This window comes from Lissotriton vulgaris, chromosome 9, assembly GCF_964263255.1.
Source record: "Lissotriton vulgaris chromosome 9, aLisVul1.2, whole genome shotgun sequence".
NCBI lineage: Eukaryota > Metazoa > Chordata > Amphibia > Caudata > Salamandridae > Lissotriton > Lissotriton vulgaris.
Genome location: NC_141697.1, coordinates 478,352,645 through 478,365,886, shown reverse-complemented (window position 1 = coordinate 478,365,886; position 13,242 = coordinate 478,352,645). Strand labels below are relative to the sequence as shown.

The window sequence follows — 13,242 nt, the reverse complement described above, 5'->3', positions numbered from 1 at the left end:
CCACCCTGAAGCACTGTTTTTATAACATCTGGGAGAAGGATGGGAGATATCATAAATACATTTTAGCTGCCTTTCTTAAAGGTTTTCTGTTGTTTTAACAATATGTGAACCTTCTGACTATGACCTTTGACCAAACATCTGCCCCAAAATAGATGCTTTCTGTGACCTAATGGTACCAAGTGAAGAAGATAAAACACCATTTCTTGTAATGTACTGCACAACAGGCACTCATCCTCAGCCCTTTATCTAGGTTTTTCAACAAGAGGTGTGTCTAAAATACTTCAAATGAGTAGTACCTGCGGTTTAGAGCCTCAAGGGAAACAATTCACAGTAACGTCACTTAGTTAATACGTTTTACACATGGATTAGTCCCCCCGAAGCTTGCATCACTTTGAGAGTTTCTAGAATCGCGGAGACATATCACATTGCTTTGCAGCTCCTCATTTTGATCTTTCACGAGCATATTCAGATAGGTCAGTAGCGTAAAGAAATTTACTTGCGCTACACTCACAGTTTCCACCCTCAATCAAGGCTCATTCAGAAGACAGAGGTATCCATATTTTTCAACAAGAAATATCCACTGTGAAAGGAATCTGGGAACGAATTCCTGTAGATTAGGTATGCGCTCTATTTCTGACCTATTTAAACACTACCTTCTTTCTGAGTTGTAGCAGCAAGTTTCAAATCCTCTGTGGTACTGCTGCTATGAACTACAACTGCTAACCCTTCTCCTCGTAACTACAGTTGAATGTCCCAGGTACTTTGGAGTGTCCCACCTCCCGCTCTTCTGCAATGTACTAGAACAGATAGTAATCAATCACCCAATACATATCTCGCAATAACCTCCTTATCCACTTTTAATAGGGCTTTCATGGCCTCCACTCAAATGAATCAGCTCTCCCATGTAGGAATCCTTATTTGCTCTGCTTTCCACAACCATCTTTCATCTATTATGATACGCCTTGATATATTAGCCTTATTTGAAATTGTTAATCAACCATATAGTAGTTTTCTCTCAACACAACATCAGCATCACATGATCCTGCTCTACTATGGCTCTCATTATGGTCTTTCTCCGTGGTGTGGGGCCAAGCTCTGCCCACCAACCTTTCTAATAATTGGTGTCCCCCAAAGGCTCAGCCATAGGTCCACCCCTAAATCTCTGGGTATTATTTTTACTTCTGGGTTTGGCGGCCATCTCTACGCTGTTAACACACACACCTTCCTTTTCCCACATTCTCTATACATTTCTGATCACGTATCTCTGATTTCTTCCTTGCCATTCACCTCTGGATGGCCCTACAGTGTCTTATGAACAACTCTTCTAAAACTGGGAAACTTTGCTTCCTTGATTCATTTGCTACAACCCCAGACCGAGTCCCAAACACTTCTTCCACAACAAGTTGAGCTTCTCCTATGTAAGTAAGAATCAGCCCCTCAGTGCATAGGGAATTATATCACTGCCACTGTAGCTCAGTGCCAAGTACCTAACATCATCTCTTCCACTTGATGCTACCAAAACATCAATCAGATCAGCTGCATGCTCTGAACTGGATTGTTGTAACAATCTGCTTGTGAACCTCCCTCAATAATGCTTCACCCCATTAAATGAGGATATTATCTATTCAGCCTTCCAAATACCTGTCCACCACATCCTCCAACATGAAGCTGGATGCTAGTCAGTGAAAAGTAGGGCACTCTAGAAACTTATTTGCACTTGTTTTTAAAGTAGTCGATGGACTTTCTCCTGAACACCTGGCTGATGCTTTGAAGCAATAACCCACCTCACTTTTCCCTCCACCCCCCCCCCCCAAATATCTAATTTGGTTATTTTAGCCGTTCCCTCCGGAGCAATCCACAAACCGTTGGTAAATTCAGTATCCCAAACATGTGGAAAAAACAATTTTGGCCTGGATACCTTTTATGTAAATACAAATTTTCAAGGCTTAAGAGCCAAGTGTCCAAAATATTATACAAACAAAGGAGGACAAACCTCAGCAACTAAGGGGTTAAAACTTGTTGTTGCCAAGTTTAATACTGTTGTACCAGTACTAATTTAAATGTAAGACTTCAGCATAGGAGAAGGGATCCATTCGGCAATGAGCAGATCAACACTACACAGATAAAAATATGGCACTGTAGACCATATCTTAATGTGTGTGCGTGGTCATTTCAGTCCCAATTCAGAGTACTACTGCCTTCAAAATGGCAGATTCCGAATTTTGCCATGCCACGCACTTTGAATCTGAACTACATACTCACTCCCATTTTGACTGTGTTATGGGTGGATGAAGGGCTTGGAAGCTTCCCACCAGACCATTAACTCTCAGTCTCGCCTCGGCACTACTTTCAAAAGAAGACAGATGAACTTTGAAGCTGCCCTTTCCTGAAGGCTGATCAGTCCTCTGGGCCACAGATTTGAAACTGGGTTCTTAAGAGGGAATGGACGTGTGAAAAACCTATTAGTCTTAGGTACAAATATTATTTTGAATTTTGTACTGTTTAACAGCAGCCTGTATAGTATGTAGTGGTGAAATATTGTTTGCGTCTTGAAAGTGGCATGCAGTTGAGGTCTCTGAAGTCAGACTATAATAATGGACGTCACCGATACAGCATACCTGAGTTATACACAAAATCTAGTTTTTTTTTTTTATAAATTGACTTCATTGTCTCTTATCTGAGAGCTTTGTAACACACAGCAAATGACAGAAGTGCCTGTGTTTTGAAGAATGCAGGCAAGCGTCATGTGCCCATCACAGAATCATCGACAAAAATCCACAGGGCTTGTGCATAGGTTTATGTCGATGTAGCCAAAATCATATTTTGATGCCCTCATGTTAGTGCTTCTAGAAAAATCTTTTACCACATTGCCTCTTATGCTATAGGTGGCTGCCTAACTGTGAACTTCTAGTAAGTTGCACAACCCATGAAAATTCCTTAGGTGAGAAGATGATCAGGTGAAGAGAAGAATAGCTAGTTAAAAGACCCGTCTGAGTTTTGCAACTTTGCCCTTGCGTTCTGAATTTTCTTCGAAAAATTCTGCATCTCCTGTAGATGGTGTTACAGCACCATGTACAAAGTTTGAGGTTGCTTGCAGCTTATGGGCCTGGAGGTGGTGTTGTTTGGCTCTGCAGGACGCCGTCATCCATGCCAGAAGTAACATCTGCCCCACCGATTTTGGTGCCACCTCGGTGCGCAGTCATCAGTTCTTGTCTTTCCGGGTGAGCTAGTGCAGATCCGTGAAGCGCGCTACCCTCTGTCACATTTTGTCGACAATTTTTGGTGTGTAGAGTTTTCCTCAATGTCGAAGAAAAGTTCTGAATTCAAACCGTGCAGCACCTCCCATCCGTGCCATATCAGTGACAGATCCACACTTAATTTATCACTGGTGCCTGCAGCGCAACCATGGCTAGATGTCGCACTCTGACTGCCAAGCCATGGCTCAAAAGGCTGTGAGGGAGCTGTTTAGCGGTTCGGTGTTTGGCTCCACGTAGCTCACCCCGGAGGTCTCGTCCCTGGTCCCGGTTGAGAGGAAGGTCTGGCCAATGTTCCGGAAGTCCTAAGTCCTCTTCTCCTCCCTTGAAGTTGTTGAGAAAGTCATGTAAGAGGCATAAGAAACACAAGAAGTTGAAGCATGCTTCCTCTTCTACCCCGTAACCGTCGGCCGACACGACAGAGGAGCCTCAACACTCTAGGCCTGGTTCTGCGGAACCTGCGCATGGGTTGGCTCTGCACTTCCATGCATTTCCAGGTGCCGAAGTGACCCCATCCCAGCTTGAAGTTTTTTATGACACCATGTGCCTCATGTCTGGGCGACCTGACCCTCCCGTCATGCCTTTGGGCCCCAGAAGCTCATGAGGGGCTCTATTGGGCTCCGCTCTGGAAGCTCTAGTGCAGATGTCCCCCAATGGATCCAGTGGTGGATCTGGAGTGACCCTGTGACCTTCTCCGGAACCGGCCTCCCCACGGAGGCTCCTTACTCCGTCAGCATAGCCTGGCGGCGCCAGTCTTATCCTTATCCCCAAAGATAAGGAGCTGGATCAGCACCTTTTGACACAGATTCTGGCGCCGACGGCACCCGTGGGTTGTAGGTTGGTTCCTCTACCTTATTTTGAGGGGCTAGGAATGGAGGAGGATTGGGAGGGGTCAGTGGAGCTACTACAAGACCAGTCTGAGCATGAAATGGACTTGTATGAGAAACTGGATGACACCATTGGACTGTATACCTCACCAAATTCTGGCCTGGTTTCTCCCCCTACCTTGGCTATGGAGGAGGGAGCTTCATATGCTATGGTGGTGGGAAGGGCAGCCAAGGTCCTGGACCTTCAGCTCCATTCAGTGGACATCAAGACGAACATCGTGACAGAATCCTACAGCTGGGTGTGTCCTTCTCTGAACCCCTCCTGCCTTTCAACGAGGCCTTGACTGGTGTGTTTCTGAGCACCTGGTCCAAGCCCAGCACAGGGGCTCCTGTGAATAGGATAATTGCCCGCCACCATCGCCCTTAAAGTTCCTCACTAATCACCCTACCCAGAGAGCTTGGTGGTCCAAGCCTCTGCCTCCAAGGGCGCTTTCCCTTTTGCACCCCTGGTCAGGGAATCCAAGAAGTTGGATAGTTGGGGCAAGAAGTTTTTTTCTTTCCCCAGTCTTGCATTGCGGTCAGTGAACACTGCTTGCTTATTGGGCTGTTACGCCCACTCTTTGTGGGAACGGTTGTGCAGGATCTGTCACTGGTCCCAGAGAAGACCCTGGCCTTTCTCTCCCAATCAGTATCAGACAGGCAAGATGTGGCCAAGTTCAATATTTGTTGTTGGCTTGACAACACAATTTGCAGGGCAGAGCAGTTTCATGAGCAGTGGCTATTTGATGCTATGCCTGGCTGAGGACTTCTGGCTTTTCTGGGGATGTCCAGGCTTCCCTTATGTACATGCCTTTTGATGGCACTTGTCTCTTCGAAGAACAGACAAACATTGCCCTGGAAGACTCTTTAAGGACTTGCAGGTTACGGCCAAGTCCTTGGGCCTCTTGGTGACCACCCTTACCCCGTCTGTTCTTCACCTTTCGTGGCCACAGAAGAGGCTTTCAGCTGGGCCAGCATTATCCCAGCCATAAGACTGCACTAGTTCAGCAATCCCTGTACGGCCATGGGCGTGCCCCCTTTTGACCCCATGAATCAAGTGGGCCAGAGATCCAATCTGTACACTCCTTCCCCTGCAGCCTCTAAAGCATTCTAGTCCGGCCCTTCAGAATCACGTGTGTCTGGTTGGTGGCAGAATCAGCCATCACCTCCACAAATAGCAAAACTTAACATCGTAAAAGTGGATTCTTCCGATGGTCCGAAAGAGCTACTCCTACCTATCGCATTGATCCTCCAATCAGGCTGCCCCCTGGGAGGATCATCGGTAGCAGCAGCAATGTAGGGTTCTCCACCTGAAACTGCCCACTCTATGCCTCCTTGCATGGAGATTGAGCGGCGGCAGTTGACAACATTCAATCTTCCTCCCGAAGTCTGTGATGTCATTTTGGCAACCAAGCGTCCCTTTGCCAAGACTGTGTATGCCTGCTGGTTGGGGAAATTTGTGAAATATTTATGGAATGGTCTATTGATCCTCTTTCTGTTTCCTACTCTCAAGGTATTCTCTTTATTCTGACCCCTGCCCAGCAGGGCTCTGCTCTGGGCACTTCTAATGGGTACCTTTCAGCATTGTCTGGTTCCTTGAGGCTGCCAGACCAACCCTTTTTATTCAAATCTCCTATTGTAAACAGATTTCTTAAGGGGCTTGTACATATGTTCCCACCTGCCCCATTCATCGTGTGTCAGTGGGACCTTAATTTGGTTCTCACCTTCCTCAAAAAGAAACAGTTCAAGATGCTCACTCTGGCTCAGGTCTTGTTTGCCCAGCGACCCTGGAGACTCGATGGTGGTTTTGGACTTGCACAATGCCTATTTGCATATTCCCGTCCTGTCTGCTCATCGGTGCTGAGTGCGATTCACAGCAGGCCCTGTGCACTTTCTGTTTATGGTGCTCCCCTTTGGCTTTACCGGCGCCCCTCGATGTTTACCAAAGTTCACCAAAGTGATGGCGGTGCTCTGTTCGAACCTTTGCACAACTGACTCCTCCAGCTGCTTTCCATCAAAAGAGCCTTTTTAGTGGCAATTACTCCTGCCTGGAGGATGAGACAATTGCAAGCTCTGTTTTTGAAGTCTCATAATCTGAACACCTTCCCTGATAGGTTGGTGCTTCGCACTAGGGCCTCTTTCATACCAAAAGTGGTACCACCTTTCCACGTGGGGCATTTGGTCACCTTGCCCACTTCCTATGCTCCTCCACACCTCTCTAAAGAAGAGGAGCGACTCAACTGTCTGGACCTGAAAAGAGCGTTGTCATTCTACCTTGACTGCACTATAGAGTTCCGGGTGGACGAGCAACTCTTTGTGTGGTTCATTGGATCAAAGAAAGGTTGTGCGATGCAGAAGAGGACTATATCAGGGTGGGTCGTCCTATTCATCACAATTTGCTTTGCTCTGGCCAAAAACAGCCTTCTGGATGCCTACAAGCTCATTCCACCAGGGCTAAGACTGCAACCACGGCATTGCAATGTGGTGTTACAGTCCTTGACATCTGTCAGGTAGCAGCATGTGCATCACTGCACACGTTCACCAATCCCTACTGCCTGGACAACCAAGTCTGCAGGGATGACTTTTTTGGCTGCTCAGTCCTGCAGGACTTCCTGGTCTAAACTTGTCTGCAGTCCCTCTCCTGCAGAGGATATTGCTGGGGTATCTATTCTAAGGTAAGGAATCTGCCGCTAGATGTCTCTATCAGATGGACAAGTTACTTACTTTCGGTAATGCTATCTGGTAGAGATATAATCTAGCCGCAGATTCCTTACAGACCCACTGATTCTCCCCACACTGCGGACTGTTTTTTTGTGTCCAGGCCCTCATTGTTCTATCTATGCACACCACTGTCAGTGCACTTCATGGTTCCGCGTTCCTGGCGTGAAAAGCTGTAAAAGGTAACTGACGTCAGCACACATTGGTATCGCCTATATAAGTGACACGGATGCCACTTCCAGCTTGGACGACACCAACAATGTCAGTCAGAGCATACCAATGCCACCTACCAGCATGCAAGAGTATCGCTCGAACAAAAGTTTCTGGTTCCAGCCTGATGCCTGGGATAGTCCAAGGTAAAGAATCTGCAGCTAGATTATGTTTCTACCAGATAAGGCGTTACCAAAGAAAAGTAACCTGTCTAACAATGCTCGTACATGCCAACACACCAGTTTCAGGCGGGGGATTCTCGATTTTATTTTGTGAAAATGGCTTTATTTTAGCTGTCTCGGACCTGATATTTACTCTGCTTCAATAGAAGTCAGTGGGGAAAATACATCCCCGATTTTTTTTTTTTTAAACCTTTATTATATCGTTCAATACAAGATACAAAAGTAGCCCTGCAACTACAGGGGCCGGTACCACATGTATGCAACACGGATCAGTAATGCCAAGAACACAGCTCTACAGCCGACAACCCATGGGTCCGGCAGCGGTAAAGGATAGACGATGTATTGAAAACATTTCGGATCAAGGATATGCATAAGGTTTCATTTTATATTTAACCCCCCCCCCCAAAAAAAATTAGATAAAGAAGAAGATACAGGATATCCGGAGCCACACACTCGGAGGTATAAAAATGCGGGTAGGTGTTAAAAGGTAGTCGTGGATCAAAATAGACCAACGGTAAAAATGCAAGCGCTAGTAAGTTCACTAAGGGTGAAGAACAAAGCTACCTATCCATCAGCACAGCCACCCACCCCAGACCCCGCCCACTCATATACTTCAGGATGAAACCGAAAGTTATCGCTACCGGACCCTGCGAGAAAAAAGAAAAAAGTAAAGGGGCCATAGAACACAACAAAGGCAAAATAACAAACCCCCCACCCTGCACCCCTGCAATGGCTACGGCCTACCCCACTAGCACCGTGCCTGTCGCCCAGAGGTATACCCGAAAGAGAGAGAGAGAGAAGAAAAAAGGGGCCATAGAACAAAACAAAGGCAAAATAACAACCCCCCCCACCACCCTGCACCCCTGCAATGGCTACGGCCTAACCCACTAGCAGCGTGCCTGTCGCCCAGAAGCATCCCTAAAAGAAGAAAGCAGCGGAGGAGGAGAAACAAAAAACCACACTCCCGGACTCCCCAACCCCCCACCAGATGCGACAACCCGGAAATACGTTCAAAATAAAATGCAGCGAAATACACAATCAATCCGGGGAAGTACCAAACATACCACCCGACTCCCACAGCTCACAGGTCACAATCCCAGCAGCAGTATAAATTATTTTCCCATATCCTGAAAAGCCCCACAAGTTAACCCTGGCCAGTACGAATGTTCACTGGAGCACTTATAACCCAGGCCACAGCAACAATGAGAGAGGTAAAGCTTTCATGAAAGTTCAAGTCAGTACGAACAAGCCAAGTAAAGGATAAAAGTTCACGAGCTACATGAAGCAAGCGAGGAAAAGCGTGGAAGGATGATAAAACTCTCCAATAGTCACAGGTGATCTTGTTAGGGCAGTCAAGGTTGTCCATAGTGATATTCGGCAAGATAGGGCTCAAGCAGGGGACGCTGACAATGTTTACGGGCGCGTGATCTGTCTTATAGGAATCAGCAGCGCCAAAGGGATCCGGCTTCTGCACAGGGACCTCGAAGATGGATATACAATGTTCCGTTGGTGGCACCGCTGGTTGCGATGATGGCAAAAAGCCGCTGTCCGGTCTCCGGCAAAGATCGTCCATTGTTACCGACAGTGCCTGGTAGTTGACGATGATCTGTGAGTGGAGCGCTCTAATGGCCGCCATTACGGCGTGCAGCAGTGGCGTGTCTTTCGTCCCCTCCATCTCCTCTTGCAAGCAGCAGATCAGGATGCAAACCCCGATGGCCGGCTTCTCCGGGGTAGCAGGCAAATCTGGAGCGGACACCAACAACGGGCGCTCTCACCTCACATTGTTACTCCTTCGCCGCTGATCAGGGCTCCCGTCCGCACCCCCACGACAAGCTTACTGTGTCTCCGGGTGTCGGATACGGGGCCGCAGCAAACGATGTGTCACGCCGTAGCGTGTGCGTTGCAGGCAGGATACGAAGTCGCCGTTAAAAAAAGGAAGATTATATCTCCGTTTGGGAGACTGGACAAAGCCCGAGGTTCACAGCCGATGTTGTTCAATTCCAGCCCGGATGGGTTGGAAATCGAGGCCCCAGCTTCCGCTCCGGGGTAGGCCGAGAATGAAACACGGCGTATCTCTGTCACCCGGTATGATAAAAAGTTCGGGATTGCGTCTTCAGAGTCAGTCACTCCTCATATATACGGGAGTCCGGTGTGAAAACAGGATAACTTGCAGGATATACGAGCTGCTGGCGGAGGTCGGCGTAGCCGGGAGCTTATGCGGCCATCTTGCTTGCTAGCGTAGCTCCTCCTCTACATCCCCGATTTTTATTTCAAAATCTCCTGCTTTCCTGGCCTAAAATGTTGGTATGTATGTATGATTACATTTAAACTCAGAAAAGGTGTAAAAAACGTCTGGTGGATTGCGACCAGCTGCAGTTTACTTTTGCCTTCATTTATCTTTACATTGCAGATTTAATCCTTTCCAAATGTCAGACCCAGATTTGTAAGAAGAAGAAAGACAAACACAGAGAAGAATCCGCAGTGCCAAAACTCACAAATTCCTGGTTACAAAATTAGTCTACACACATAGTATTCGCAGAAATGTTTGACAGCCCTTTATGCAACATTTGGAGTTAAGGGTTGTGAGCATATGTTCCTCCCTTCCGTGCAAACAGTTTTAGCAAGTAGGATAATCCCTTTTTATGACACAGCACAGTAGTCCAAGTTTCTTTGAGTGAGAGTAGTTTTTTTTTTATTTCACCGCTTTATTGAACCATTTCACTCTTTTTAGTTTATTTGATGAAAGGTGTTTAGGGAAAGGAAACAGCTGACACGTGTTTTGCCCTATGTGGCATGTTGAGCCAGGGCTTTCTCAAGGCTAATCATTATGTTCAGCATTCATACAGTCTGACAAAGGTAGAATATATTTCAGTTTGTTTCAAGGTAACATGTGAAAACATCCAAAATTTCGTGTTTTCAGATAAGTCCCGGGATAAATCCTGTAACCAAGGTGCTCCCGTGGGAACATATGCTCACACCCCTAACCTCACTTTTCAATATGAGGCTGGAAAAGTCCAGAGCCTTGAGCAAAGTTCCTCTAGTACCTTAGGAATCCATATCCAGACCCGGGATCCCTGGACGTTCGCTTTTCCTTGAAACTATTTGCAACATTTCATCACACTGAATTTTGCCAGGTTTTTAAATGTGCATTCTAAAGCATTCTTTGTTTAGTTGAGGGAAAATCATTAAAAAAACATTTATATTTAAATGTATTCATTTGATGTATCAGAATTATCGGTGTTACATAAAAACTAAAAAAACAAGAGTATTTCATATTCAGCGTGCAAATCTGAAAATCAAATTGTGAACCTTTCATTTCTCAATTAGGTTTCATTTATTCATACACCCAATGTACACATGCAGCTTACTCTTGTGATCCACTTCACAATACATACTTTGATAACCTGAGAAAGTCAAATTTTCTTCGTAAGGCTCTCAATTTCTCCCAGGCTTATATTTTGATGCATTAATACCACATCCGGAAGATAAGATACAGGAGTATTTACTGGTTATGGTATTATTCCACAAATTCTGCATCTCAGAATAGGACATAACACGGTAATATTGTGTTTTCCCCATCCTTTCTGAGATGCGAAAACTCTGAATGATACATTTTGTCCATGCTTGAATTTGGACAGATTATACTTGGTGAAAATCATGTGTGTGTGGGGAAGGCAGAGCGGACGGGGGCATCCACAGATACAAAAATTGCTCCCTAACATTTTGTGGTAAATTCCTTTATGCTTCTGGATTGGGCTTCATACAGGAGTCACATTGATGATCTGATTGCATATGTAGTCAGGTCAGGGAATGTGCCTAAGGTCCTGATTTAGGGCTTGTCAGACAGGTTACTCTGTCACAAAAATGAGGGATATCCAGCCCTCCTGATTGCAAGTGCCATGCATGTGTCCTTGTGTAATATAACTGGTTGTCATGTAAAACACTCCTATACCTTCAGTCAAGTTTACGCTATATAAAACTGCAATAATAAATAGTATATAATGAACTGTAATAAGGTAGACTGGATATTCTTCACATTCGTGACAGAGTAATCGATATGCCAAACTCGGTATCAGGCCCGTAGACATTTAGCCCTGAAAACATGGTATTCAGTTTTTCAGCCCTGGGAATCTCGCACCTGGAAATGCTGATATTGTGGGGTACAGTAATTCTCAGGTGTGGGATTACTTGGTAGTACACATTTTTGCTCCTGAATGGGTAATAACTGAAAGAGCTGGGCACATACATTCTATATTTGTTCTAGAGTCACAAACCAATAGTTCTTTATCACAGCATGAAAGTGCAAAGGGGAAAAAAGTTGTTAGGCAGACCATCAATTTACCAATTCTCGGATTAGATACATAATAACCCACTAACAACTACTGAAGGTTAATTTGTTTATTACAAAGCTAAAAATAACTGAACATAAAGACACCTCAAGACGAGGGTATAGAAATACATCGGAATTAGCATGAAGCCAAATCTGCGTATCCAGTTTAGACGATGCAACATAAGTAATACAATTAGTTCAAGAAGTAGGATGCAAAAAATCAGAAAGCATGAGCCCAAGATTTTTTTCATCAAGGGTTGATGAATCAAAAGCATTAAATCTATCCCTACACTATCACTAAAATGACATCCTTACTTTAGCATCTTCAGGAAAAATGGATAAATGGATAAAAGGTGTCAGCATGTGTACACTTCCTTAGAAGTCTCTCCACGATCAATTGCTCATGTAACTTAAAGGTACAGAGACAGAGCTTGTTCTAAGATGCTCTCTCTCCGAGTGCAAAAGAAGAAGTGGGCTCTCTCTCCCTACCCACTACAACACTTTATTCGTAGGTAACATTCCCAGAACATTCACGCCATCTGCTCTGGGTAGGTTCCTGAAGGTGTTTTTCCACGAGACAACAGTGTTCTCTCCTTCAAACATTTTGTCCTTGGTTCCCAGGCCTTCTCCTGTGTGAAGCGCAACAACCTTCCTTTATTGACTCAAGTCACACAATTGTAACTTCTTCTCTCCTTGCCTAGCTAGTAAAACAGATATTATTCTAGCTAACGAGCGCTTCTATCACCTGCAACACAAAACGTGAGAAAGAACAAATTCCACATGTGCACATGAAATTCAACTATTAATTGTAAAGCAAGAGTTTCCAGGGAACCGAATTACAGGCCTACAAAATTCAGCTAACATAAGAAAACATTGTATGAGTTTTACGGATTTGCATACAAAATAAGGCACTCCTAATTAACCTATTTACCTACATCTAAAACGACACAATTAGTGAACACATTTAATACATGAATAATTGTCAGGTACTCGACACAAGTTTTTCACGTTAATATCTTCCATAAGTTACATTCATTTTCTGCATCGACTCTCCAAATTAATTTTCACCGCCTAAATTACATCACGTTTAGTTTTATTACGTTTCACAATTCTACACTCTAGGTGTATACAACAATGCAAGTGCGATCTTCACATGATTATAATGCACCCCTACAATAAAATGTGTTTTCCGCTACATCAGAAACATGGGAATTGGTGTCTCCACAACATTTCCTGCAGATTTTTCCACCATTCCAGCATGTTTCCTCATGCACATTTCGTGAGGTTATTTGCTGGTGAACTATCAGTAGATAAAATAGGAGTCCTTTGTTCCAGCACAGCTCAGAATTCCAATTTGGTTAAGGGCATAATTTTATCGCTGAGTCTGGATTGCTGAAATTCATACAATAGTGTATTCTTGTAAGTTGTAACTATTGCAGGCCACTGAATGGTTAAATAACTCTATTTGGTTCGTAAGGGGTGTGTATCTGAAAGAGCGCCTAGTGAGCCACTGTGCATTATGGTCTCATAAATCCATTGAGTGACTCTAATGGTACTACTGTGCCATTTGAGGCCGAAGTCTGATTGGTTTGTAACTATCACCTGAATCCAAGATAGCATGTTAGGACCACAATAAAACTTATGGAAGTTACATCATGCCCAAAAAAGGGACCCTCCACTCC

At 44.9% G+C, this 13,242-nt stretch overlaps 1 protein-coding gene across 1 annotated transcript in view; it reads left to right on the top strand.

Annotated features, from left to right (window-relative positions):
- The window catches only part of SYNE2 (spectrin repeat containing nuclear envelope protein 2), a 1,750,628-nt gene that overhangs the window by 526,536 nt on the left and 1,210,850 nt on the right, over positions 1–13,242 (top strand). The gene's annotated exons all lie outside the window — the stretch shown is intronic.